The sequence below is a fragment of the Notamacropus eugenii genome, chromosome 6, assembly GCF_028372415.1.
Source record: "Notamacropus eugenii isolate mMacEug1 chromosome 6, mMacEug1.pri_v2, whole genome shotgun sequence".
Classification (NCBI taxonomy): Eukaryota; Metazoa; Chordata; class Mammalia; order Diprotodontia; family Macropodidae; genus Notamacropus; species Notamacropus eugenii.
In genome coordinates this window covers 54,615,328-54,642,072 of record NC_092877.1, presented here as the reverse complement: position 1 = coordinate 54,642,072, position 26,745 = coordinate 54,615,328, and the positions used below count along the sequence as shown (strand labels likewise).

Genomic DNA, 26,745 nt, shown 5'->3' with positions numbered 1-26,745 from the left:
AATAAGAATAACAGAGTGAGATTCTACTATCTACACAATATTAAAAGAATGAAGGGAAAGTTTCTAGTGCATTGATCTCTTCCTTTAGTAAGGTTTTATGGAAATACATGGACAAGAATGGCATGAGATAAGGTAGAATGGCGGTAGGGGGAATCCTGTCACATCACTGGTAGGCAAAGCCATATCTTTGAAATCATGGATCCCACAAAGTATCAAACAGGACTGAAAGGTGCACCAAGAATTTTTTCTATGACATCATTATCATTCCCTAATAATTCCTCTGGCTGTCAGGTTTCCAAAGCACTCTTCTTCTCACAACAATCATGGGGGTAGGCAAAAGAAGTCTTATACTACTCACATTTCACCCCTGAGGCATAGATGGATTAAATGCATGTTGCAAGTCATACAGCAATGTTTATGAGTAGATCATTGAACAATCTGCCTCCCAGATTTTTTCTGTCATGAAATCTTGTGGGATTTCAAAAAGTATTCATAGACTGAAATTTCTCCAGGATTCATTTTGTTCTATCAAGTTAAGCATTTACTTTGTTGTAGCTTTGTCTGTTGTTAATAATAAACCAGAAGAATGCTGTTCTTCTTGTTGTTATCCAACCTTCATTGTTGAAGAGGACCAATGACATCACAATGTCTTGACTTGCAAGTGGATTGGATTTAAATGAGTCAAAACTGTACAAAAGTCATCAGCCTCACTTTTTCCTCCAGGCTCATCAGAATAGAGTGGCAAGATGACTGGCAATGGCCCCAGATCACTGTTACTATTATAGAGAACACAGGGACAAAGCCACCAATAGAAATCAGAAGACCTTCTTCAACCTACATCTCTGTCATTTGCTGGCTAGTATGACCTTGGGTAAGTCATTTCTCCCACTTACTCATGTCTCATTTTTCTCACCTGTGAAATGAAATTGATAAAACATTCACTACTTTACACACAAAAAATATTGTGAGGAAAGTAACTTATGAATTGTAAACTTCTATAAAAATAGGAATTACTAATTCCCTTTCAAGATTTAGTATTTTCATTTTTACAGAGATCTTCTCGAGATACCATAGGGCTGAATTAAAACAAATAGGTTAGATGTTATATAAGGAGGCAGATCTTTGCATGACATAAAGAACTTCCTAATAATCTGAGTGGCTCAACAACAGAACAAGTCCCTTGAAGAGGTCATTATTTCTTCACTGCTAGAAGTCTTCAAACAGAGTTTATATAACCACTTGCTAGGAATACTAACACTGCTTCTTGAAGAGGTTGGAGTACATGACTCCTAAGGTCCTTGCCAACTATGCTCATAGTGAGAACTTAGTCACTGTTGGCTATTAAAGGAAATAGTTCAGGTCAATTGGTCATTGATCAGGTGAGAAGGATGAATTGAATCAAAAATACTGTACCAGTACAGCCCAGATATTGCTCATTTGTGTGGGTACACCACAGAGACTAATTTTTTTTCTCACAGGCTTATTAGCAAGTCTTATCAGAGCTTTGACCGCCAGTATCTTACAGAGCATTCCTTGCTGTGAGATGAAATGCCAGCTAACTGGGATCTGCCTTCCTGGGGCATGCATAACATAATCATGGCAGGGAACATCCTGAAGTGAGATACATCTGCACATTCTCTGGGATAAGCTAGTAACCTAATATGTTGATTATATTCTTTTTAAAAATAGAATTATATTGACATATTTTGGATTTATGTCACCTAAATTTGCCCCTGTACTCCCCTCCACCTCCCCTCTCTCAGAGAGCTATCCTTTATTAAAGAGTAAGAAGTGGGGGGAACAGCAAAAAAAATCCGGTGTTCTGTATGATATTCAACATTCTTGGACTCCCCCCTCCCACCACCTCTGTAAAGCTGGTGGGGCAGCTTCCTATATTTCTTCTTTGGGGTCAACTTTGTACTTTGTAGCTTCATGACATCCAATTTTGATGCCTTTGTGGTGGTTGTTCTACATATTCGCATTGTAGTCATTATGTAGCTTATTTTCATGGCTTGGCTTGTTCACCTTCCATCAGCTCGAGTAAGTCTTTCCATGATTGTCAATATTCATTGTCTCCATAATTTCGTAGAACATAGTAATATTCTACCATTTTCATGTTTTCAATTTGTTTAGTCATTCTTCAACCAATGAGCATCTACTGAGTTTTGATTTTTTTGCTACCACAAAAAGACACACTATAAAAATTTTGGTGTCTGTGGAGCCTTCCTTTTTTGTCAATGGCTCTCTAGGATATAAGCCTAGCAGTAAAATGTCTGGGTCAAAGGGTTTAGATATTTTAGTCCTTTTATTCATAAAATTCCAATTGACTTTCCAGATGGTTGGATTAATCCATAGATCTGTCCATTTGTGTTTGTTTTTTCACAACTTCTCCAACACTGATTATTCCTGTCTTTTTGTCATTTTTGCAGTTTTTTAAAACCTCAGGATTGTTTTGATTTGCGTTTATTATATTATAAATAATTTGGAGCATCCTGTCATGTGGTTGTTAAATAGTTTGTAGTTCTTCTCTTGAGAACTCTTTGTTCAAATTCTGTAAGGAATGGTTTCCGGTCTTCCATATTTCTGTTAGTTGACTCTGTGTCAGTATATCAGAGCCTTATCAAATATTTTTGATGCAAAAGTTGTTTTTGTTTTTGCAGTTGACTCCATCCCTTCTTATTCTCATGTGTTAATTTTGTTTATGCAAAAGATTTTCAATTTCATGTAAGGAAAGTTATCAATTTTATCTTTGTAATTATTTCTAAACTTTATTTGGTTAAGAATTAATCAATTACTTATAGCTTTGAAAGGTGTATAATCTTCTCATAATTGCTTTTATACTATGATTTTTTAATATTCAGGTCATATGTATATGTATTGAATGCATTATGGAATATGCTGTATGATATAGGCCCAAGCCTTTTTATTGCCAGACTGCTTTCCAGTTTTCCCAGAAGCTTTATCAAAAAAGAAGATTTTTCCTAGTTAATTTAGATTATAAGGCTTATCGAACCTTGTAACCAAGTTAAATTATTTATGATTCTTCTTCGTCCAGTGTTCCGTTGACTTACTTTTCTATTTTTTTTAAATTGGTACTAAATACATTTGATGATCATTATTATATAGTCCAACGGCTAGAAGTTCTTGTCCTCTTCATTATTTTTTTCATTACTTCTCTTGATATTATATATCTTTTGTTCTTCCAAATGAATTTTGTTATCGCTTTTGCATAGTTTGGCAAAGTGCTAATTCTATAAATTGACATTAGCAATATTTTCATTTTTATTATATTGGCATTGCCCAGCCATGAACACTGAAAATTTTTCCAGCTATTTAAGTTGTTCTTTATTTTCTTAAGGATTATTTTGTAATTGAATCTATATACTGCTGCTCATTTTCTATTTTCTCTTCTTTCCTTCTCCTTTTTTCTCCTCCCTTCCTTGTTCCATTTCTGATTTCTCTCTCTCTCTCTCTCTCTCTCTCTCTCTCTCTCTCTCTCTCTCTCTCTCTCTTTCTCTCTTTCTCTCTGACAGTAACAGCAAAAAAAATATTCCAGGCTGCACTCCAATAGTTTCTTTGCTTTGAGGAAGGACCACCATGGTGAAGTGAAAAGAACATTGAACTTCAAACCACAGGACCCTAGTTATCTCTAAGTAAATTGAGCCTAACTCAGGAGCCCCCAGAAACTCCACCCTCAATGGATTGAACATGCAGAGCAAACAGATGGTTGGCACTGAAAGGGGTAAGCCAAAAGAACAGTCAACAAGAAGACAAAGGACTGTGAATCATGCCTCAAGTAAACGTGGAAGGTAATGAACATTTTACAATGAAATACAGAAAGTGTTCTGGGTTTGTCTTTCTGCCAATACTAATTAATAGCTGAATGTGCCCAAGTGCAAATTGCTTTCTGTAGTAGAAGAGAAGGTAAAAGGGCTGAAGGGACACATCCCTATTCTAAAGCTTATAAAGAAGAATGAAATGTTACTTGAAAAAATAAAAGTGAAGGAAGGAAAATGAAAAGAAAATAAAGGATATAAAGAGGTAACGGGAAATTTAATATGTATCTGGAAGATAGAAAGTGTGAAAAAGTCACCCAGAAAAAGAAGGAAAAAAGAATATTTAGGGTGGTAACAGAGGTATGAGACTTCTTCTATTGTGGGGAAGGGAAACGCTAAGAGGCAGGAACCTGGACCATCTGAGGAGGAAATAGATTTTCCTCTTCCAAGGAATTATTATATAGCTCCACAGGTGTCTTCAGGTGAAAGTAAAGGTCAGAGGAAGAAGAAATGAGTAGTGGTTGTGGGTGGCTGTATTAAGAAAAGTATTTGTCCCACTGACCTGAATCATAGAGATATCAGCTGTCTTCCTATGGCATGCATATAACATGGGTATGAGAACAGCTTGACTTTTGTCAAAACCAACAAACACCACCCACTTCTGATGTTTCATGAGAGGACAAAAGATACTGCCAAAAGGGGGAAAAGGGCATTGCTAAGGATTAAGAAGTTCTGAAGGAAAAACTGAAGACTTAGGGGCACAACTGGATTTTCATCATTAATGTCATTCAGATGGTAGTAGATTCAAAATATATAGACAAACTTGGGGTGTCAATAACTAGCTAATAAAGTGCTGAATGAGGAAAAGATTTGGACTTCTATATCTCATGTTAAAATATAGAAATAATAAGCTCATAGAGATGGAGTGAAATGGACAAATACTGATAGTAATGTCAGTTACATTTTCTTTCTTTGTTTCTCCTTTCCTTCCTTCCTTCCTGTCTTTCTTTCTTCCCTCCCTTCCTTCCTTTTTTCCTTTCTTCTTTCTTTCCTTTTTCCTCTTTCTTTTCTGTCTTCTTTCTTTCCCTCTTTCTTCCCTTCCTTTCTTCCTTTCATCTTTCCTTTCTTCCTCCCTCCCTTCCTACTCCCCCCCCCTTTCTTCCTCACCTTCAAATCTCATCAAGTGGTCTTTAGTCTAGAAAGGAAATGGAGAGAGAAATACCAGCCAAAGAAGAAGCATGGTACATTGGAAAGAGTATTGAACTTGGAATCTGGAAACACCTAGGTTCTTATTCTATTTTTGGCACTTGCTAGTGGTATAAATATAAGTAAACCATTTAGCTTCTTTGAGATTCAGTTTCCTTATCTGTAAAATGGAAACAATAATACTATTGTATTTAGCTCGGAGGGTTATTGTGATGATTATGTGAGACAATATATATATATATAAAATGCATTGCAAATCTTAGAGAACTAAATAAATGTCAGCTATTATTGACGCAAATGGATACTACAATGATACAAATAAAATCAACATTAAGAGGCAACAGAATTCTATTGATATAGAGTTAGTACTATGCTGTCAAGATCAGAGGATACAGCTTTCCTTTCTGTTAACAACTAATAAACTACATTCCACATTTTTTTTTGTAGAGATGGGGAGTGGCAGAGAGGTATTATTTGGGTATAAGTAAGAAAGTACCTGTTGTGAACAAATGATCTTTTCCTATTATGATAAATAATATTTACTTAAAATCAAGAACTAGCAATTATTTGTTATAATTAATAATTAATATAAATTAGAAATCCTTGCAATTAAAACAAGAATAAAAGAAGTATGTCATTTATGATACTACCACTTGAAATAGTTCTAAAAATGCTGGCTATCAGAGTAGGATGAGGAAAAGATATTGAGGGAATAAGCCTAGGTAAATGGGGGAGCAAAATTGTTTTTCCTACTTTTTCAGAGCAGACAGTTGAATGGGGAGTGGGGAATCTTTGTAGTAAACATTTCTAATAAAGGTATGAAAAGATATATAGAGAATTTATATAAATATATAAGAATGAGAATCATTTCCCAATATATAGATGGCCAAAGAATAAGATCAGGAAGTTTTGAAATAAAAAAATATAAACTATCAACAGGATAAAAATATTCTCTAATGAATGCAAATGAAAACAACATTTAAGCTTCAACTCAGCCACCAGATGAGCAACATGACAAAACAAAAAGTGCTAAATGTTGTAGGGGTTGTGGCACATCACAACAAGCACATTAGTAAAGGGTGATATAATGATCTGGTCAAACGATCCTAGAAAATAGTTTGAAATTATACTAAAAAATTGAATTATGTTAAAACAAATCAATAAGCTACACATACCCTTTGACAGAGTGATAGCACTAGTAGACATATATACTGTGAAAAATGATTCTCAGAGCTTCCTCCCCTCCCAGGTCCCCTAGCCAGCCTTCTGCTCTAAAGTTCTTCACAAGGACGTTACTGATAATGAGATTTCATTGGAAGCTGCTTGAGTGGAAACAAATCCTTCTGCCTAGATAGCCCAAGGCTGGGAGTGGTCTGGTATAGTAGGGTGGTGATCTGATACAAACTGGGCACCCCATCCCCTTTATCGCCTAACCAGGATTAAGTGACCTAAATCATGTACTCAAGATAATCTACTTCTCAGTGTGTTGATCAGTCAGAGTTGATTGGTACTCCTTGGGAACACTTACTCTTCAAAAAGATATATAATCCTATACCCCAAATCCCAAATCTAGCCAGTTGTGAACTCACCCCCTTAGAGGCACTTAGTTCTAGAATATAATTCCCATACAATGCACATCAAGCCAGCTTGAGAGGAATTAAAATGTGGACACACACACACACACCCTAATTTAGTTTGTCTCTTTCTTATAACAAATTGTTCTAAAATTGGGGTTCCACAATACTAAGAATGCCAAAGATGAAGAAAAATTTTAAATACAAAAAGTAATTTTTACTAACACTCTTTTTTGTAGTAGCAATAATTGTAAGGACAATAGGTGCCCATCAACAGGGGAATGAATGAATAAATTGCAATAAATAAATATGATGGATCATTATATTGCAAATGCAATGGATTACCATTGAACATCAAGAAATTATGACTATGAAGACATAAGAAAAATTTGGGAAGCCTTGAATGAAAATACGAAGATCAAAATAAACAGAACCAGGATTGTTACTTACAAAACTACCAAAATGTAAAGAAAAAACAACACTGAAAGATAACAAACTTTGATTAATCTAGTGACCAGTGATAAATTCAGAGGACAAATGGTAAAGCATGCTTTCTACCTTTTGGCAGAGAGGCGATAGATCATAAGTATACAATGGATACCCAAGATAAGAGTAATAAAAAACATGGTTTTCCATGTTTGAATCTTTACTCCATCTCCCCCCCCACATACACACATGTCCCTTTAGCCTCCTCAAGGACAGATATTCTCCTTTCTTGTCTCCACCACACCACCTAGTACAATAATGGAAACACAATAAGTACTCAGTAAAGACTCATTAAATTGAGCTAAATTATAGCCACAGACTGGAAACCATGTAAAGGAACAGGAGTGAAAGATTTTGCGGCCATATTACCCCCAAAGCCCTTCTAAGTTACAGACCATTTAAACATAAATGATATTCCTTTCCCTCTCACACCCTGTGCCTACAACCAAAAATAAACCTGATTTTAAACACACACACACATACACACACACACACACACAAATGTGTGTGAATGCGTGCACGCAAGCTCATTCCCTTGAGAGCTCTCTCTGAATCTTCACAGAGCCCAGAAACCCTTGATGTTTTCACACTATTTCCTGCATGTTTGTCAAGTTTCTCATCTTGCTTCAAATAATGTCTCAACTTAACCATTTCAGATGTTACTAGACCCTAGGCTGGACACTGCCAATCTTTCAGGAGGGGAAATGCTGAATCCACCTGGCGAGTGTTTCATTTCTCAGGGAAGCATGCTCCCATCCTCCATTCTCCCAAACTGTTGTACGGTCTATTTCTTGAAATCCAATTCTCTAATATTTCAGTGGATTTGTGATCTCACTGATGAATCCATTAATCTACAAGCATTTATTAAATACCTACTGTGTGTCAAACACTGTGCTAGGCCCTAAAAATATAAATAAAAGAGTAAAACAATCGCTGTCCCCAAAGAGTTTGACTTCTAACAGAGGAGACAAGTGCTATATAAATATACACCTAATATGTAGAAAAGAATACAATGGGGAGGGAGGGCACTAGCAGCTGAGGGTTCATATAGGTCATGGTGCCTCCCTTTAGATTAGGGATTCTTATGGGGTATGGTATGGACCCCTATGGCAGTCTAGCGAAGCCTCTGGTCTCCTTTCCAGAATAAATGCACAAAACAAAATGCATGCGTTATAAAGAAATCTAATATATTGAAATACAGTTATCAAAATATTTTAAGCGTTCATCATCCTCAGCTTACCCTTCAAAGGTACCTTTCTTAAGCCATTCATGACCTCATCCTGTGGAAATTTTGCCCAGTACCTCCCTCAAATCCTCCCCAGAAGACCCACCCCATATGTAGGAGGCTGTCTTTCACTTCTTTCCATGGGCCAGGAGTTTCATGAATGGCTTGCCACCTCTTCTGCTTATACATTTCCTAGATCAATTTTTGTCTCTACTTCTTACAAGCAAGTTACAATTTATACCTACTTTGTGTCTTTCCATTGCCTATAGAGTTGTCTATAGTTCTAATTCTTTGGAGTCTGAGGGATTTTGTGATCTGCCACCATATTGCATTACTGGGAGAACATTGGTGGTTTAACAACAACAGAAGAGTTTCTGTGTCAGGAAATAGCACTTGGCAATTGGTAGCTTTGCCCAATTTTCACCACAGGATCCATCATGATTACCTCTTCCTATTCAGTTCTGGGTCTAGCCAATCATCCATCTGCAGTGCCTGCCAGAGAAATGTATAATGATAAACTGGCCCTGTAGGCTGTCTGTTGAAAGGTGTATCTTCCTCATCATCATAACTTGCACTTAGGGAGATCTGTGGAACACTTTACACATGGGATCTCAGTTGATTCTCTCAACAGCCCTGGGAGATGATAGATGATATTATTGCCACCCCATTTTATAGATGAGGAAATTGAGCCTAAGAGAGGTTAAGTGATTTGCCCTGGATCATAGAGCTAGTGAGTGACTGAGGGGGGATTTGAACTCAGGTCTTCTTGATTTCAAGTCCCCTGCTCTAACCACTGAGCCATCTAGCTTCCTCCTTCAAACACTTACTGGGCTGGTCCGTAGTACCCACCTCTTGAGGCTTTTGTGAGGATAAATGCATAATATACATAATATACATAAAATACTTTGCAAACCTTTAAGGATTATTTAACTAGGAGCTATTAATATTATGATTGCTGTTTCCAAGCATTTTCAGGTCTATTACATGGAAGACAGAATAGATTTATTCTGCCTAAGTTCACAAAGAACTTTGAGAAAAAACGAGTGAAACTTGGAGAGAGAAACTTCAGTTCAAAGCAAGGCACGTTCTAACAATCTGAGCAGCCCAGAAATAGAGTAGGCTATCTCAGAAGGTAATAAGGTCTTCATTGGCTGAGTTTATCAAGTAGAGCTTGAGTGGTTACACTTCTGGGAAATTAGACCGGGGTCTTTGGCTTGGGTCAGGGTTCAAATGAGTTATGAGACTTCTCAGAGTCATTCCAACTCTGCATTCTGTGGCTATAACTCCCAAACATGGTTTATAGCCTGCCTTTGTTGACCCTACAAATTTGCTTACTTGTGGTCCTTTAATTTAGAGGGTCTGCTGAGCCTTGGGCCTTAGTTTTTGCCCTCTGGCAGAGCCCAGAAACAGAAAGAAGTCAACAATGTAGTAAGCAAGGAGTGAGGCATTTTCCGTAAGGGAAGCCAGGGAATAGCAAGACATCTGGAACATCTCCAGGAAAGACCTGATTGGGAAACAGTACATGAGTAAAAACCCTGTTGAGTGAATTATAACCAACAAGTGAAACTTTAATATGGGACTTATTTACAAGTAAAGTTAACAGGAAGGGCAACTTTTCTTTTCCTTGGGGCAGGAAGAATGATCTTTGTGTCCCTTCTACAAACCTAAAAGGTCAGTTCTGCCTCATACATAATACATCTTGCCTAAAGAATAATAACTCCTGGCTATTATTGCTGCTTCAGACAAATATTTTTCAAAAGTCACATTTTGATATAAAAGGCTCAGGGCACCCATCTAAAAGGAATTTGTGTTTGTCTAAATGATTTAGATTCCAAAAAGTACCACCTCAGGGCAGAGAGATGATTAAGTTTGTTGGAATCTAATTTAGGGGGGCTTTTGTACCAACATTCAAAAGCAAGTCTTCTTGCCAAAGAATGAAGTCCACCTTTGAAGCGAAAGTGTCCCCAATGTTCCTTACTGAGGAATGTGTCTTTAAGCGGAGCCAGTAAGTGGTTTTGATTCTACCCAAGGAATAAAAGCAAAGTGACAGAGGAAGGAAATGGTCTGGGATTGCAAAAGTCAGGCCTTTAGGTAAAATACTATAGTTGATAGAGAGGTGAAGCCACCAACAGGTTGTGTCACATAAAGCAAATTACCTATCCTCTCTGGGATCCAGTTTTCTCATCAGTAAAATGAGGAGGTTGGATAAGATCATATTTAAACCCCTTCCTACTTTTAACATTCCATGTCTCATGATACCTTCCAATTCTGAACTTCCACTTTTGAGACCATTTTACAGTTAGAATCAAGTGCTTCATGTCCTATAGTCTAAAAGCCCTTCCAGTTTTGTCATTTGATGTTTCAAGGTCCCTTCTACCTGTGGAAATCAATACCTTCTCAGTCATTTTTATTGAGATGCCTAGCCTGCCTTTCTGGGTTGCAGTTTCCCCATCTATAAAATTAAGAGGTTGAATTAGATGACCTATAATTCTAAAGGTATGATCCTGTGGTCATATCTAGGAGATATCTCTTTACTTTGGCCCCTTAGACTCCTATTAACTGAGCATAAGGACTCAGGTCATGGGCCATTTCTTGCATAAAACTTTTTCTGATCTACCTCATTTTGAGTATTCCCTTCCTCTTCAAATTCTCTGTATATACATGCCTGCTTACAATATTGCTTCTGCCCCCACCACATCTTCCCTTCAGTCTTATAGAGCCCAAAGTCTGTTTTTCTATCTTGCTAGCATAGTGTCTTACACAAATGAGATAATATTTGTAAAGCAGTTAGCACAGTACCTGGCACCTTCCCTTTTTCCCTTGTATATTGCAGATGCTTCTTGGTTGGAATTGGATTGGAATGGAGTGAACTGGAATAGATTGGATAAAATAGGACTAGAGTACAGTGGATTGGAGTAGAGTGAATTGGGAGGAAAACAAGTTATACCACTCCAAAATAGTAAAGAAAAACAACATTCACACAAAATAAAATGATGAGAAATTGTTAGGTCATGTAACATACACTTTACAATTTTAGACTTGAAAAAAGTGAAGGTTGATTGCTTTGATTAGAAGAAGGTCACCTGTCATATTTAACCTGAATTTTGTTGACATTTAATATTGATTTCATTTGAATCTTTCTTCATTTAATATCAGTTCATCCAAGTCTTCTTATGTTTTTTTGAATTTTTAACATTCATCAATTCTTATGGTGAAGTAGTACTCTATCTAAGAATCCATAGCATGCACAGTATCCACACTTTGGTGAAAACCATTTCAGCAGATAGGATAAACCAAGCTGAAGATAACTGGTAGGCCTCAAACTCATTAGTGAGTCGAGGTATGTCTCCAAGAAGGTGAAAATTTCCCTCAATGGAATGGGCAGATGAGACCAATTTGTTCCAATAGCCATGAAGGTAGCTGAAGCAGGTTTTATGCAGTACTTAGAACCTGGTCAGACATCTAAGCCACCAAAGTCATTCACTGAATCCTGGGCCATCACCAATCATCTTGAATTTTGTCCTGCCACTGGACTTCAATGACTCTGAAAGGGAGGGTGAGACTGACAACTTTGCACAATTCTGCCTCACTTAAATCCAATTCATGCACAATTTAAGACATCAACCTATGATGTCATTCATCTTTTTTTGAAAATAAAAGACAAACAATAATAACAACTTCATCACATTTATGTATCAGAATTATCTAGGCATGCCCTAGTTATTAATCACATAGATTGTTCCCAAAATTTCCTATAATAATTAATAATTCTATTGTACCTTTGAACGATAAGATTCTACATATGTTAATAATCTGTTTGGAGAATAAACCCAATCATGGAACTGCTGATTCAAAGGATAAGAATAGTTTTATAGATTTTATTGCATAATTCCACATTGCTTTCCAAAATGACAAAGCCAACTCACAGTCTAAATAGATATACTTGTATTGTCTTTTATGATCTCCTCAATGTTGTGACTAGTTAGGTTATTTCCTCTGCCCAAAGTTTGGAAAACTGTAGTTTTATCTTGTCCCTCAACTTTTGTTTGATGGGGTGGTTTGGATATTCATATCATTTAGACTTTGGTAATTTATTGTGGCATATGGTATAAGTTACTGGTCTTAATTCATTTTCCATTAAAATGCTATCCAACCCTCCCAGCTATCTTTGTTAAAATAGAATTCCTTCCACAGTAATGTATGTTCTTGGCTGCGTCAAAGACCTTCTATCTATATGTGGTTGCTTCAAAATCCTTCTTATGATTACACAATGTGTTACTGATCTTTTTTTTTTTCTGTTTTTTAATCCAGTACCTGATAACATTGATAATTACTGTTTTATAATATAATTTGAAATCTGATAACATCATTTCCTTTTCCTTCCTACTTATTTTCATTGTTTCCTTTGATATTCTTCACCCAGTGCTCTTCCATATGCATTATATTATAATTTTATGCAATTTTATTAAATATAACACTGACCTAGAATTAAATTTGCAGGCTAATTTGAGTAGAATTGTCATCTTTAGCATATTAGTGTGGCCAATGCATTATAATTGAATAGCTTTCCAATTATTTATATATCCCTTTATTGAGACCAATTTCTTGCAAATCAGGAGAAGGTTTCAGAATAACTACATGGTAGCTGTTGTCTAGCAAAATAGCATTTCCACCCCAGCCCAAGGAGAGACTAGGTTTGACATCTTGAGCCCTGGGGAGTGGCAGGGGCACAGAGTGTAAGAAGGTATTGCCATTGTGTCCTGAGCTTTTGAATCTGTGACAAGCAGGCCACTCTGCCTGGAGAAGGAGTCGGTAAGAGGGGGCACTCTGACATAGCCCAGAGAACTACATACAAGCAGACTGCTTGTGAGACAGCAACGTGGGAGTGGCACAGGAAGCGAGGATTGTCAGAGGAGCAATCTATGACAAAATTTTGACAAGCGAGGAGGTGATAATAATGGGGGATCAGGCACACACATAGAGAGTGTGTGTATGGTAGCTAAGAGGCCATCACAAATAGGAATTCAGGTCCCTGCAGATACCTTGACCTGTCACATATACTTGGAATTCACTCCCATTTTACATATGCTTCATGGAGGCTTTTTTCTTTTCTTTGACATGAAACTCAAGCACCATCTTCTGCATGAAGCGCTTTCTGGTCACCCCAGATGTTCGTGACCCACCCAGTACCAATAATTAATCTTACAATTAGCTCTTTTGCATGTATATTTTTATTTATTAGCTTTAAATTACATGTATGTATATACACATGTACATGTAGATGCATGTAGACATATCTGTATGTGTGTATGTCTCCATTAGAATATAACCCTCTTACGAGCAGGAATTGTTTCATTCATTTTCTTTATAGCCCAGTGCCTAGCACACTGACCAGTATACAGTATGTGTTCAATAAATAATTGCTGACTGATATAGTGATTGATTGATTGATTAATATTAGATACTTTACAAACAGGAAAACTCAGAATGGTTATATATAGTCCAGATTCCCCTCCTTGTGTCTTTTTGCTAACAGGTGTTTCTATTTGATCTTCCTTGCTAATTACAAATTTTTATCGTGGTCAATACTTAATACTGTGTATTGCATATATAACACATATATATTATTTATTTAGTGTATAGATATATACATACTAAATAAACAAAATATATATGTATGTACACACGCATATATGATACACACACTTAGGAAAGAAAAAAGCCATGGATTACATCAAAGGACATAGGATTTAAATAGATCAGTAACCTGAAACTCTGAATATAAGGGATCTTCCTAACTACGGGCTCAGGTCTATTTAGATAGATAGATAGATAGATAGATAGATAGATAGATAGATAGATAGATAGATAGATAGATGATAGACAGATAGATAGATGGATAAATAGACAGATAGATTGATAGACAGACTAGATACATAGAAACATAGACACACAGATAGATAGATACTTGTACACACTGTAAGAGCAAGCAAAGTAGGATCTTTTGCTATTTCTGTTTTAGTATAATCAAGAAGTATATATAATGACTCTGACTGAATCTTGCTTTTATTAGCCAAGAGTCTTTACAAGGAGTAAAGTACAGAAAGATTTTCTTTAACTAGAAACAGTATATGTATTTGTATTGTTAATGGGATTAAAGATCTTCCCCCTCTCCTCATTAATGGGCCTGCCCATTAAAGGGAGTTTGATTAAGGAAATTTTTAGGAAGGCCCACACCTTTTGTTAAGAAGGCACCGGTTCTCAAGGGTTGGGATGCCCTCTGCCTCTAAAAAAGGTATAAAAATTCTGAAGCTGAGGTTTTACTTTGGGGCTTAGTTCTAGGAAGAAGGTTTGTGTGCCAGATGACACTGTAGGAAGCCACTAAGCAGCCCCCCAGCTTTGAAAATCCAGATGTTGGTGCTTTCCTCTCTGGTAAAGATGTGTATATGTTAATGGTCCGGCAGTTTAGAAGCACTGTCAATTGATTTTTGATTTCTCTGCTATTTTGATTTTGATTTTCTCTGATACCTGTGTTTGATGAAAGTGGTTATTAACCCCTCAAAATTTGTCTTTCCTTTTAGAGAAAGAAAGGACCTGTGATAGCAGGCCCCCCTGTGTATATCAGGGTACTTACTGTTACACACACACACACACACACACACACACACACACACACACACACTTTTGTTCTATTTCATTAAAACTCTCTAACCTAAAAGAGAGTAAACCATTTTCCCCTACTCTAGAAAGTTAGCTCAATTGCTACAGACAGGTATGGTTGCTCAAACTACAAGGGCCTCTAGAAAAAAGCCTACCTCTGAGACCAAAAGGAATGGGGCAGAAGTAGAGGTCAGGACAAAAGGAGAGATTATATCCCTAGGCTGCCCTGTAGGAAGAGAAAGGAATGGACTATACAGATACGTATATGTTTGTTATGTGTGTACTTATACGTATATTCGATGTGTATTTCCTTGCTATTCATTGCTTTCCCTCTATTCAGTTATTTTTTAATTTAGATATATGCTCATTTGCTTAATCTCTGCCTTTCATTAAATTAACTAACAGATGAGTAATTCCATTACTACTTTAAAAAGAAAATAGCTTTGTTTTTGTTAAGTAATTTTAAAATGTCAATCCATTTATTTCATATATAATTTGATTTTATGTAATTTAATTTTTTCCCCTTAGTTTTTGCTTTGGGCTTATTAATTAGTTAGTTTTTAAATTTTTACCATTCATATCTGATGCATTAACATTCTCTTTTCCTCTTGTTAGTAAAATGCTAATGAAGATAAATTATTTCCAAACATTCCTTTAGCTGCATCCCATAAAATTTGGCATATTGTCTCATTTTTGAAATTTTCTTTCACATGATTATTATTTTTGTGATTTGGTCTTTGATTGATGAATTAATTAGAATATTATTTATAATCCCAATTTAGATATGAATGTTTTGGCTGTATTTCTTTTCCTGATTCCCATTTTTTTCCTATTATGATCTTGAAAGACCGTATCAAATATTTCTACTTTTCCACATTTCTTTGTGAGTCATTTATTCTCTAGAGCATAAAAAAGTTTTGTAAAAGTGTCAAGTATGTCTAAAAATAAATATATTTTCTAAAATTCCCATTGGATGTTTTTCCATATTTCTAGCATTCCATTCTTATAACATCCTGCTATTCTGTAATTTTTTTCTTATCTTTGTTAGATTTGTCCAGTTCTTATAGAGAAATGTTAACTTTCCTACTTTCAATGCCTTAGTATCTCACTATTTTTGCCTTTCAGTTACCTTTTCCTTGAAGAGTTTTATGGATCTTTTGGTTAGTGTATATATGTTTACTATTGCTACTTTTCTTTTTCTCTGAAGTCTTTCAGCAGAAAATAGTTTCCCTATTTTTCTCTCTTGGTGCTATCTAGTTTTACTTCTGTGTCATTCAAAACCATGATCATAACTTTTTTTATTCAGTGAGGGTTAATGAATATTATTCCAATCTCTTAAGTTGTATCTCTATATGTCCCTATGATTTAAACTACTTCCTATAGGTAATGCATTATTTGGCTAGTTTTGGTTTTTTTGCAAATCTAGTTTGCAACTCTTCCTTTCGTAGGTGAGTTCAAACTGTTTATTGTTCAATGTTAAAATTTTTAAGTTTTATTTTCCTCATACTGTATCTTGTTATTAATTATTATTGGTATAAGGTACATAATAGTTTGTTTCATTAGTATCACTGCAATCCAAGACTTTTTCCATACAAAGAGACATACACATCTCCACAAAACAATGCCAGATTCTGGCATTCCATTACTACTGATAGTATCATTTAAAAACTTAAACATATTTCCTTTAGTTCTAGATAGAGCTGTGGCTTCAGAATCACCTCCCCACATCATTTTCAAATTGCTCTTTAGCTGGTTTTTCATCCATGGCACCCAAATTCAAGATATGACAATCCTGCCCTCTCTTTTCTTACTCTAGGTCATATGCTTCCATTTTTACCTCCTTCTATGGCATTTCTCTGTCAATTTCTTGGCATTGTTTTCTTTTGCAATATGAAATTTCAAAGAGATGGCAACATTTCTACTCTTTACAATGTTTAAAGGATACACAGTGTCGTGTATTCGTTCCATGCTCTAAAGTCTTTTTTAACCTTTTTAAAGCCTAGTTAGTGTCTTGTTTGTTATTAAAACACCTGCCTCAAGTTTGCTTCTTCTTTGGAAGATATGGCAATCTTTTGATGTTTTGGAAAAAATCTGTCTTTTCTCTTCAAGAATATGATGAGTTTTGTTTGGATATGCATGTCTTTTTGTTATTATTTGCACACACAAAAAAGAATTCATGGCCAAGATGGCAGAGTAGAAAGACGCACATGCACATAGCTCCAAACCCACAACCCACAGAACGGCTACAGGGGAGTAACTCACAGCGAATTCTGAACCTAGAGGCCACAGAATATTGGAGCGAGGGAGATTTCTGTTCGGGAGGGACCTGCAAACCTCTCGCGGGGGGTCCTTCGCGCTGCGGACTGGGCGCCGAGACTGGGAGCTGAGGGCAGCCCTGCAGCGGCCGCGGCACCGAGAGGAAAAGATCTGAGTGGGCTTCGGGGATGGGATCTCCAGCGGCCACGTGGGTCCCTCCACCCACAGAGGGACCTGCAAACCTCTTGCAAAAGGTCCGTCGCGCTGCAGACGCGGAGCCCAGCCCAGCCCAGACCTGCTGCGGCCACGGCACCAAGAGAAACAGAACTGAGCAGGCTTCAGGGACGGGATCTCCAGCAGCCACACAAGTCCCTCCGCCCACAGGTGACGGGGGTCAGTGAGAGAGTCTCTTTGGCGGGTCAAGAGGGGAGTGGGGTGCCCCCATGATTCGGGGCCCCCCAGGAGGTAGAAGCTGAGAGGGGGCTGCAGACAGGGGCTTCCCAAATGGGCGGGAGCCTGGATGCATTGTGGAAGGTCTGTGCATAAACCCCCTGAGGGAACTGAGCCTGAGAGGCGGCCCTGCCCCTACCTGACCACCTGAACATAATCCACTGAACAGCAGCCCTGACCCCGAGAAAAGCCCTAAGGCTGGAAGCAGCATTTGAATCTCAGTCCCCAAAGGATGGCTGAGAGGACCAGGAGGCCAGGTGGGTGTGAGGAGAATATTCAGAGGTCAAGTCACTGGCTGGAAAAATGACCAGAAAAGGGAAAAGAAATAAGACTATTGAAGGCTACTTTCTCGGAGAACAGACATTTCCTCCCTTCCTTTCTGATGAGGAAGAACAATGCTTACCATCAGGCAAAGACACAGAAATCAAGGCTTCTGTGTCCCAGCCCACCCAATGGGCTCAGGCCATGGAAGAGCTCAAAAAGAATTTTGAAAATCAAGTTAGAGAGGTGGAGGAAAAACTGGGAAGACAAATGAGAGATATGAAAGAAAAGCATGAAAAGCAGATCAGCTCCCTGCTAAAGGAGAACCAAAAAAATGTTGAAGAAATCAACACCTTGAAAACTAGCCTAACTCAATTGGCAAAAGAGGTTCAAAAAGCCAATGAGGAGAAGAATGCTTTCAAAAGCAGAATTAGCCAAATGGAAAAGGAGATTCAAAAGCTCACTGAAGAAAATAGTTCTTTCAAAACTAGAATGGCACAGATGGAGGCTAAGGACTTTGTAAGAAAGCATTATATCACAGAACAAAGAGAGAAGAATGGAAAAATGGAAGATAATGTGAAATATCTCATTGGAAAAACAACTGACCTGGAAAATAGATTCAGGAGAGACAATTTAAAAATTTTGGAACTACCTGAAAGCCATGATCAAAAGAAGAGCCTAGACATCATCTTTCACAAAATTATCAAGGAAAACTGCCCTGAGATTCTAGAACCAGAGGGCAAAATAAATATTCAAGGAATCCACAGAACACCGCATGAAAGAGATCCAAAAAGAGAAACTCCTAGGAACATTGTGGCCAAATTCCAGAGTTCCCAGGTCAAGGAGAAAATATTGCAAGCAGCTAGAAAGAAACAATTCAAGTATTGTGGAAATACAATCAGGATAACACAAGATCTAGCAGCCTCTACATTAAGGGATCGAAGGGCACGGAATAGGATATTCCAGAAGTCAAAGGAACTAGGACTAAAACCAAGAATCACCTACCCAGCAAAACTGAGTATAATACTTCAGGGGAAAAAATGGTCTTTCAATGAAATAGAGGATTTTCAAATTTTCTTGATGAAAAGACCAGAGCTGAAAAGAAAATTTGACTTTCAAACACAAGAATGAAGAGAACCATGAAAAGGTGAACAGCAAAGAGAAGTTATAAGGGACTTACTAAAGTTGAACTGTTTACATTCCTACATGGAAAGACAATATTTATAACTCTTGAAACATTTCAGTATCTGGGTACTGGGTGGGAGTACACACACACACATGCACACAAGCACACATACATAGAGACAGAGTGCACAGAGTGAACTGAAGAGGATGGGATCATATTTAAAAAAAAATGAAATCAAGCAGTGAGAGAGAAATATATTGGGAGGAGAAAGGGAGAAATTGAATGGGGCAAATTAACTCTCATAAAAGAGGCAAGCAAAAGACTCATTAGTGGAGGGATAAAGAGGGGAGAGGAGAGAAAAACATGAAGTCTACTCTCATCACATTCCACTAAAGGAAAGAATAAAATGCACACACATTTTAGTAGGAAAACCTATCTCACAATACAGGAAAGTGGGGGACAAGGGGACAAGCAGGGTGGGGGGGATGATAGAAGGGAGGGCATGGGGAGGAGAATGCAATTCAAGATCGACACTCATGGGGAGGGATAGGATCAAAAGAGAATAGAAGTAATGGGGGACAGGATAGGATGGAGGGAAATAGTCCTATACAACACAACTATTATGGAAGTCATTTGCAAAACTACACAGATTTGGCCTATATTGAATTGCTTGCCTTCCAAAGGGAAGGGGTGGAGAGGGAGGGAGGTAAAGAAGTTGGAACTCAAAGTGTTAGGATCAACTGTAATGTTCTTACCACTAGGAAATAAGAAATACAGGTAAAGGGGTAAAGAAAACTGTCTGGCCCTACAGGACAAAAGAGAAGACGGAGACAAGGGCAGAGAGGGATGATAGAAGAGAGAGCAGATTGGTCACAGGGGCAATTAGAAAGCTTGGGGGGGGGGGGAGGGAACAAAAGGGGAGAAAATTTGTAACCCAAAATTTTGTGAAAATGAATGTTAAAAGTTACATAAATAAAAAAAAACAAAAAAACAAAAAAGAATTCATAGGCATATTACAACAGCAGCACAATCTCACTCAAAATAATTGAGCAGGGCCATCCTATTAATCGCTTTTCATCCTAAAGGCAATAAAGAATGCAGTTCTATGAAACTTTAAATAAGCCTACCAAAGCTAATCTTCACTTTGTTATCTATTGGTAGCATTTACAGGATAGGAATATTTTCAGAAAATCATTTGCAAATTGAAATGTCTATAAGTCTTGTTTTCTCTATGAACTTCTATAACACTATAAGTTGCCTTCTACTATTTTGCAATTATTTGTCTTCTTTTTTGCTTCTTCACTGGAAATGTAAATTCTTTGAGGGTGGGCACCTCTTAGTCGTCTCCTCTCTTCTAACACATGAAGTTGAGCTTGAGGTGAAAATCTGACAGGGGGTTGCCGTAGGAGGTAGTGAGCTCTCTATCACTGAAGGCCCTCAATAATATGATGGATGACTACTTTTGTAGACAGGATTCTTGCTGAGGATGAGTCAATGTAGATAACCTCTCAGTTCCTTTTCAGATCTATGATTCCACACTTTTTCTGCTGTTTTCAATATTTCAGGGAAATTTTTGGAAGTATGTCATTTAGACTCTCTCTCTGTCTCCATCTCTCTGTCTCTCTGTGTCTCTCTGTCTCTGTCTCTCTGAATCTGTCTGTCTCAGTCCCTCTGCCTCTGTCTCTGTGTCTCTCTCTCTGCCTCTGTCTCTGTGTCTCTATCTCTGTCTCTCTGTCTCTCTGTCTCTGTCTCTCTCTCTCTCCCCAGCCATTTCTTCTCTGGCATAGCTCAGCTCTGAGGCTTCATGACTTTCATTTGTAGACATATCTCTCATCTTCATCCAGATGTGATGGGTTTCTCTTTTATTATCTGTTCTTCCACTTCTGAACTTTGGTCTTCCATCTGTCCCTTTTTATTTCTTAGACCAGTGGGGTCAAACTCAAATCAAAACTGATGCCATTAACACTTACATAAAGTCTCTGTGGGCCACATATTGATTTGGAAAACCACATATTAAAATTATCTATGTTTCATTGTACTTTTATTTGTTTTGTTTTGTTAAATATTTCCCAATTATATTTTAATCTAGTTAATTCAGTGTTACAAGTCACATGCAACCCATGAGTCACTTGTTTGGTACCTCTGCCTTAGATAACCCACGGCTTTATTATTTTCACCATACTATTCAAAGTTGTTTCATGCTTGTCTTCTTTACTGTTCTTCCTTCTTTCATCTTATGTACTTTGTCAGTTATTACCATTACTAAGTTTCTTAACTACCCCAAAGATAGTATATGGTATATTTATGGTATATCCAGCTGTGCTTTTGTGGGGTCTTCCCATCATATAGTTCTTTCCATCTGAAGATCTTGTCAACTTTTCTATTATACAAAAATATTTCTTAACCAATTCTTCAGTCACTCTTTTTATTTTTGTGCAAGATATTTCTCATGGTGATTTATTTTCCCCTTTTCATCATTTTTCTCTTCTCTTTTTGACCTTTCATCTTGTTTGGCACATTTGTTGCTGATATAAGGAGATGAGATTGAACTCACTTAGCCTTTTCTAAAGTTGAGTATAATAATTTAAAATTTACTTAAATTTTCTCTGCCTTCACCTGGAGAGTTTTCAGTTTTGTGCCTTCTGTCTTATCAATTGGTGGGGAGAAATATTTTCTTTTATGCATAATATGTCACCATCTTTCTCTAAAGATCAAGAAAAAAATTTTTTATTTTAAACTTGATACCTCCTAAACTTGTCAAAAATCCAGTGCCCAAAGAATACATAGAAGATATGATTGAAAGTTTAAAAATGTCCAAAAATCCAGGACTAGATACTAATAACTCCAATTCAATGGTGTTTTAAGCATTTTCCTCATAACTGTATGATACAAGGTAATAATCTTAATTTTCCAGTTAAGCAAACTGAATCTTAGTAGATTGCCAGAGATCATAAACTGAGGAAATTTCAGAGCTTAGACTTGTACCCATGTCTTCTGGCACATAGTCCAGTGTGCTTACTATCACATCACATGGATTCTTGACTTTGAAGTGACTTCCTTGTCCAGGGTCCCCTAGATGAAGTGAAGGCAAGGAATGATGATTAGAAGCTAAGTGATGTCACTGCTCCCAAGGCCAAGTTCTATCTCTTCTTCTATAATATAGGAGCTTGATAAGTTCATTGAATTTAAATTTGTTTTCCTTTCCAAAAGGAAAACTCTATGATTCTAGGAATCAGAGCAGGGATAAAGTGCCACCTGCTGAGTTATACCCAGCAAGCTGAACTATATCTAAGCTGGGAGTGCCTCAGGACAAGAACTTTAGGATCTGTGCATTCATCTATGTCTGGGGAGTCTGTTGTTTTTGTGTTTTGAATAGGTTTTTCTCCCCTTGAATTTCCAAGGGAAATTCTTGAGAAAAATCTCAACCTTTTCCTGTCTGCCTCCATAAAAGCCATCCTCTCTAGAATGCCTTGTTGTGGTATAGAGATGCCCCTAAGCTCTTACATGTGTGCTAATGGAGTGGAAGTTCTGACAGGTCCCAGCCAGCTAAAGAGCCTTAGAATAAAGACTTCATGACAGGCAACATGAGCATCTTCCAAAGGCCAGCTAAGCCATGGTGGATTAGTTGATTCCCAGAAAATTGGCCAGAAGAGAAGGTTTTTTTAAACTATAGCAACTCATGGCAACAATACACACTACAGAGTGGAGGATCTTCCATCTGCATTGGTGGAATGATAACGAAAAGGATAATGATAGAAAACAACAATAATTTATACACTACTTTAAGTTTTCCAAAGCAATTTATGTTATTTCCTTTGATCTTCATAATAACTCTGTGAGGTAAGTGCTATTATTATTCCTGTTTTACAGATAAGTAAACTGAGGCAAGGGGAGATTAAACAGTCAGCCTCTAAGTCCTGGGTCACAAAGCTATTAAATGACTCAGATGGGATTCAAACTCATTTCTTCCTGACTCCAAGTCCAACACACTATCTACTATACTACCTAGTTGCCCAAATTACCAAATCACAGCAGATAAAGCAACAGAATTGGAGTTGGAAAGGCATGGAATCATATTCCACCTCTGACACAAGTCATACCATTTCTCTGTGCCTCAGTTTCCTTATTTGTTTTTTAATTTAATTAATTTGTTTTCCATTTTCAACAATCACTTCCAAAAGTCTTAATTTTTCTCCCCCTTCCTCTCCCCTCCTTCCCTAAGATGGCTTGCAATCTTATATGGGTTCTACACATACATTCTTATTAAGCATATTTTCACATTAGTCATGTTGCATAGAAGAGTGAAAACGAATGGGAAAAACCATGAGAAAAACCAAAACAAAACAAAACATAACACAAGAGAAAATAGTCTGCTTCATTCTGTGTTCTGATACCATATTTCTTTCTCTGGATGTGGATGGCATTTTGCCTCAGGAGTCCTTTGGAAATGTTTTAAGTAATTTCTTTATTTGTTAAAGGAGAAGGCTGGACTCCAAAGCCTCCAAGGTTTAGATTCAAGCTCTGAATTCATTCATTCATTACTAAGTATTTTTGAGGTAGTCTCAAGACCCCTGGGTTTAGAATCAAAGAAACCTGGGTTCAAATCCCAGACTTGCTCATTCTGAGCTCTCTGATTTTCAACAAATCATCTAACCTTCTTTGACTTTGGTTCCTGTGGCTAAATATAAAGGGGTTATGTACTAAATTACCTCTAAGGTCTCTTACAGATCTAAGTCTTATAGGATTCTATAGGTTAAAATCTGGGTCAATCTAAGAGGGAGTAGGAGATACACTCTAGCTGGAATATTGAGGGAGCTGAAGGACCCCTCGACGACTGTCACAGAAGGGTAGGGTTTGCCTCAGCTCCCTAGATGACAGCGGAAAAGCTAGGGCTGTTAAGTAAAAAGTCAGGCTGGGGAGGTCTGGGGATGAGTATTATTCTTACCTTATCTCAAATGCTCCCTTTAGGAAAGTGTTACAATACTCCAGGCAGGTGGTGTAAGCTTTGAGATCATAGGCTCATAGACATAAAACTTGAAGGGACAGCAGAAGTCATCTAGCTCATCTCTTCATTCTACAGATGAGGAAACTGAGGCTCAGAAATGTGCAGTAATCTACCCAAGGTCAGCCAGTTAGTAAGTGTGGAAGGCAGTGTAGCACAGCACACAGCTAGTCTCAAAACCAGAAAGAAGTGGATAGAAGTCTCATCTCATACATACTGATTGTGAAATCATAGGCAGGTTAATTAACAAGTCACTTAACATTAGGCAAGTTGTGCCCTAAGTGGCTCTCTGAGACTATAAGCTCTTGCAAACATGGTACCAACCCCCATTAGTAGAGGGGGTTTCCTCATTGGGAGTTCTCTAAACTAAAGAAACCAAAGGTCTATTTCCTTTTCCTATCACAAAACCAGAATTTAAACTCTGATCCTCTGGTTTTATGATCTTTCCACTGTACTGGCAATGAGGCCCTAGAATAGAATGCTGACATTGGAAAGAGGCAATGGAAAAAATATATGATAATTACCTCACTCATCTCAGGTATGAAAGTAGTGCAGTGGAGAGAGTGCTGGACCTGGTGTCAGAAGACCTGAGTTCCAATGTGACTTCCCATACTTAGTAGATATATAACTCTGGGCAAGCATTTAATTTCTCTCTGCTTCAGTTTCTTATTAGGAATAATAATAAAACACATACCTCCTGAGGTGGGATAACATGAGATAATATTTGCAAAGCACTTTGCAAGGCTTAAAGTGTCATATAAATACAAGTTGTTACTACTGTTACTACTACTTCAATACTCTATGGGTTCTTCTTCTATTAGTACAGAGTCCTACCTTTCCATGTCTTCTCACCCTAATCCCTATGACCTTTTTCATATTCTGTTGGTCCTGGTGTGAATTGTCCATCAGGAATACCTATTTTCTCTACACGACTGATCTAGCCCCATTTCCATACGTGTATTTAATGACATATTTAATACAACTTTTTGTATGTGAGAAAGATATTATTGATAATATAAGATGAGTCAAAAGGCTTAGTGAAGTTTTCAGAGTTTAAAACTTCACTAAGACTTTTGGTCCATCCTGTTTGCTGCAGTTTGGTCATGGCCAACATGGAAGCAGATGGGAAGTCTATTTAGTTCATTAGTTTATATACCTTGGACTAGAACTACAATGTACTAACTGAGAAGAGAGTGACCTGGATTATATTTAGAACACTGAACAGAACTTTGAGTGATCCTGTATAAGGAACATTACAGGTTGCTGTTGTTTGCCCTTCGTTCTTGAAGAGGACCATGATATCAGGAAGGTGATGCCATGACTAACAAGTGAATTGGATTTAAATGAGGAAGGGCTATACTGAGTCACCAGAAAAAGCTGTGAAGACTTATATGAACTGATACAAAGTGAAGTGAGCAGTGCCAGGAGAACATTTTGTATAGTAAAAGCAACATTTTAAGGATAACTAATTGTGAAAGACTTAGCTACTCTAATCAAGACGATTAATTCCAGAGGAGCAATCATGAAAAATGCTATCCACATCTAGGTAGAGAACTGGTAAACTCTGAATATGGATTGAAACATACTTTTTACTTTGTTTTTCTTGTGTGTGTGTGTTTTCTTTTGCAACATAACTAATACGGAAATATGTTTTGCATGACTTCATATGTAAAACAGATATCATGTTGCTTGCCTTCTCTATGGATAGGGCAAGGGCAAGATGGAGGGGAAGAATTTAGAATTCAAAATTTTTAAAAATTAATGTTAAAAATACATCACATTTCCTTGGGCTTCAATTTCTTCATCTATCTATCTATCTATACATACATACATATATATGTGTATATATAATATATATATATATATATTTAAGAATCAATGACACTTGAGGGTCTGATCCTCTATGTAGTCTGTTGTTTGCATGTTATCTCCCCGATTAAAGTATAAGCTCCTTGAGAGTAGACACTATCTTTTATCTTCCTTATATTTCCTAGTGCTGAACATAGTAACAAGAATATAGTAGACACTTAATAAATGCTTGTTGACTGACTGATTGCCAGTCAGTATTTAAGCCAGGAAGTATTTAAGTAAAGGCTGGATGAGGCTTTGAGTAAGTAAAGACTGTGGAGAGAATTTAGGAGACCCCTGCTGGTTTACCCTAGTTTAAGGGAACAAATAGAGTTAGGGAGTGGGCCTATACTTTCATTGACAAAGGAAGAACTCCCTTTCCTAGTGCAGGTCAGTGCCTTCTCTGCAAGTTATAGCCTTTGAATGTTTCCAAGGACACTGAGCGACTTGGCCAAGATCACTCAGTCAATCCAGGTTAGAGTTAGGACTTGAACCTAAATCTTCCTGGCTCCAAACTCAACACTTTTCTGCCTCTTCATTTAAGGGAAAAGATCATTCATTCCATTCTGAAATGTAGCTAAGTGTGCATAGATTATATTACTCCAGTAGAATGTAAGGTCCATGAAGGCAACCATAATGTCTTCTCTTTTCATTGCCCCTGGGTGCCAGCACTGCTCTGCATAGAGTAGATATTGAAACAGTAGATATTAAAGGTATTTGTGGAATGAATTTAGGTGGTGAAAATGACAGAAATTAAATGGCATGTTGTAAGCAGTCTATCTTCCCAGTTTATCAAAAACTCACAAAAGATGACTTGGGAAGGAGCCCTTGATACTGATTCAGGAGCTCACACAGATTCCAATTTCCATTTACTT

The 26,745-nt window shown here is 37.3% G+C and overlaps 1 long non-coding RNA gene across 1 annotated transcript in view; it reads left to right on the top strand.

Annotated features, from left to right (window-relative positions):
* The first annotated feature begins 513 nt into the window (after positions 1-513).
* LOC140511122 (uncharacterized) overlaps positions 514-26,745 on the top strand; it is a 37,070-nt gene continuing 10,838 nt past the window's right edge. The window contains exons 1-2 of the long non-coding RNA XR_011969438.1: positions 514-871; positions 3,534-3,809. This is a non-coding gene — a long non-coding RNA (uncharacterized lncRNA). The remainder of the gene's footprint in view (positions 872-3,533; positions 3,810-26,745) is intronic.